The 3,159-nt window shown below is 37.8% G+C and overlaps 1 protein-coding gene across 4 annotated transcripts in view; it reads right to left on the reverse strand.

The window, feature by feature from the left end:
• The window catches only part of FBXO7 (F-box protein 7), a 30,197-nt gene that overhangs the window by 22,102 nt on the left and 4,936 nt on the right, over positions 1–3,159 (reverse strand). The gene's annotated exons all lie outside the window — the stretch shown is intronic.

The raw sequence follows: 3,159 nt of genomic DNA on the forward strand, positions 1-3,159 counted from the left end.
AAAAAAAAAAAAAAAAAAAAAAAAAAAAAAAAAAAAAAAACTAAGTTACCTATATTAAGTTTGCTCAGAAAGCTTGTTTCCTAGGCATATGCCCAACTCTTAATGCAAAGCATAAGTTTCTTCTTTTTAGGGTTTGCATTTCCATTAAAGAAGGGGCAAAGGAAATTAAAATTACACAGTATATGTAAAAGGTTGGAGGAATGTAAGGGAGCCAGAGGTGACAGCTGTTCTTCCAAAATCTCTGAGGACCTAAGCCCTATGGCTTATGGAAAAGATCCAAAGTCACTTGTAAAAACCTAGAGGCCAATGAGAAGTCACACTACCCAAAAATGAGGTATGGCACAAAAATATTTCCGTATTTCCTGAGAAAATAGAAACAACTATATTAAAAACCACTTAACATCAAGCTAAACTATGAAACAATAGGTTTGGCTTCTTTACCACTATGTCTAACTTTTGGCCATTTACTACTTATTGGCAGTTGTGTAGGACAGAATATATGTGGAAAAATGAAAAAGAGTTACCCTAGGCTGAAGTACATGAGAGGGAGATACCAAAATCCCCTGCTGGGCTTGTCAAACCTTACTCCTACTCTATGGGAACCACTGACATTCTCTGAGCTATTCTGATATGAGTATTTATCAAATTCTTCACGTGTGAAAATGAAAAAAAAAAATGGTGAGCACCACACCTCTCTGAACAGATCATTTTGCCATATGTCATTTACAAAAGACTAAAATAAGTGACTAAAATGCATGAGAGCTAATATTAGATTCTGATACCTGCTACCCGTTTCTCATTAAAGACTCAAGAGGTACTGGATGAATTCCCAAATATGACGAAATAAGAAAATTGATATTTAATTACAAGAGTAAAATTTACCTCCTATGGTTTCAAGTTTTACGCATCTATTTTCCTTTTCTAATGCTCCATTCTATATTACAGAGTGTAATGTACTTAAAAGCATTATTTATGAGATCTTGAGCTCAGTTTCCAAACTCTTAAGGTTTTCCTGTCACCCTTTACAAGTCTTGGAATACAAAACAATATGCAAAATCTTAGAACTGAAATTAGTAACTTCAAGCAACATTAATTTCTCAAAATTTTCCAAAAGGACACTAGCAAAGTATCACAAATACTATGAAAAGTTTCATCTTACTAGACAATTTTAAAGTACACAGAAGTAAAAGTAATGGGCCCTACTAAGTTATCCCAGAACAAGCCTATCAGCAAAAAAGACTCAGAAATATAATTTAAATATACAGCAAAATATTCTTACTCATTCCCCAGTTTACCTCTGTGAGGCAGAAACATACTGATACAACAATAATTTTAAAAATAAATTAAAATCCACATATCTGGACATAATTTTCACAACTTACCAATCTATTAAAAAGTATTTTTTAATATGTCTGTACTTAATGCCATGACAAGTTACCATGAATACTTATACTCAAAAATGTTTAAGGTCAGCAATTACATTGAGGTGATAAGTGTACATACAAAAAACAATTAACAAGATGGCATGTATATTGGTATTAAAAAAAACAAAGGTGATCATTTGCACCATTCAAAAAATTAAAAGGTCGGATAAAGGCTGGGCATGGTGACTCATGTCTGTAATCCCATTACTTTGCGTGGCCAAGGTGGGCAGGTCACTTGAGATCAGGAGTTCAAGACCAGCCTGAGCAACATGGTGAAACCCCATCTCTACCAAAAATACAAAAATTAGCCAGGCATGGTGGTGTCTGTGGTCCCAACTACTGGGGAGGCTGACGTGGGAGAATTGCTTGACCCCAGAAGGGTAAGGTTGCAGTGAGCTGAGATTATGCCCTATACTCCAGCCTGGGTGAGAAAGTGGTACACTGTCACAAAAAAAAAAAAAAAAAAAAAAGTGGGAAAAATGATGGGGCATGTACAAGGCAATAAAGATAATCAGATAATCAATACAAAGAAATTAAAGAAAACTATTGGGCTATGGTTGGCAAGGGCTTAGGAAGATGGGTAGAAATATAGACAAGAGAGGGAGGAAAGGTAACAGGTTCCAGTCTGGGTGAACAGTAAGACCAAAGTCACAAAAGCAGTCACCAGGCTGTGTGTGTGCACATGCATCCAAGCAGGTGCATGTGCTGGCTGGTGGGGGCGGGGGGAAATGATGGTCTGTTCTGGAGATGACAGTTTAAAGGAGGGAAGAACAGAAACTAGCCCTAAAAAAGTTGAGTGGAGTAACTTTCCAGAAAGCCTTGAGCACCAGGTACAGGAGGACAGACATCATTTTCCTCTTCTGTAAAATGACAGGGTTGAACTAGAGATACATGGTATTTTTCAGCTAAAAAACTATGAGCACAAGTTTATGAGAAAGAGTTAATGAAAGACAGCAAGGGAACAATAGCATCAGAATCATGTAGGAGGAAGGCAAACCCAGAAAACAGACTGAGGAATAAAGCCATTGGAACCCGAAATGGAAAAGAGAAACTGCCAAAGCGTATTAACGGGCTAGATTTAAGCAGTCAAAAATCACAGAAAACCAGCAGTGCCACTGACAAAGAAGGGAACATGAGCACACATACTTCCAAATTTATGTTGAACATATAGTCTGCAATGACAATTTACAAATGCAAGTATAAATATCCTGCAAGTCATTTGGAAATAATTGGACCACATTCATAGCTTTAATGAGTAGACCAGATCAGAGAAGCAAGGCTAGGAATCATGAGCTTAGGAACAATAATAGAAGTCAAGGGATAATTCATCTGAAGGATAGTATGTGAACAAAACAGGCAGAAACTAGGTACTTTGGGATGCCAGCCCCATATTGGTATAGGCATTTAGCAGTTAAAAAAATATATTCTATAAAAATATAATCTGTAGCCAGGCATGGTGGCTCATGCCTGTAATCCCAGCACTTTGGGAGGTCGAGGCAGGAGGATCACGAGGTTAAGAGATCAAGACCATCCACACCAACATGCTGAAACCTCGTCTCTACTAAAAATACAAAAACTAGCTGGGAGTGGTGGCGTGTACCTCTAGGCACAGCTACTTGGGAGGCTAAGGCAGGAGAATCGCTTGAACTGGCAGGCAGAGGTTGCAGTGAGCCGAGATTGAGGCACTACACTGCAGCCTGGTGACAGAGCAAGACACTGTCTCAAAAAAAAAGAA

The sequence above is a fragment of the Rhinopithecus bieti genome, unplaced genomic scaffold, assembly GCF_001698545.2.
Source record: "Rhinopithecus bieti isolate Rb0 unplaced genomic scaffold, ASM169854v2 scaffold_12783, whole genome shotgun sequence".
In the NCBI taxonomy this organism is placed as follows: domain Eukaryota; kingdom Metazoa; phylum Chordata; class Mammalia; order Primates; family Cercopithecidae; genus Rhinopithecus; species Rhinopithecus bieti.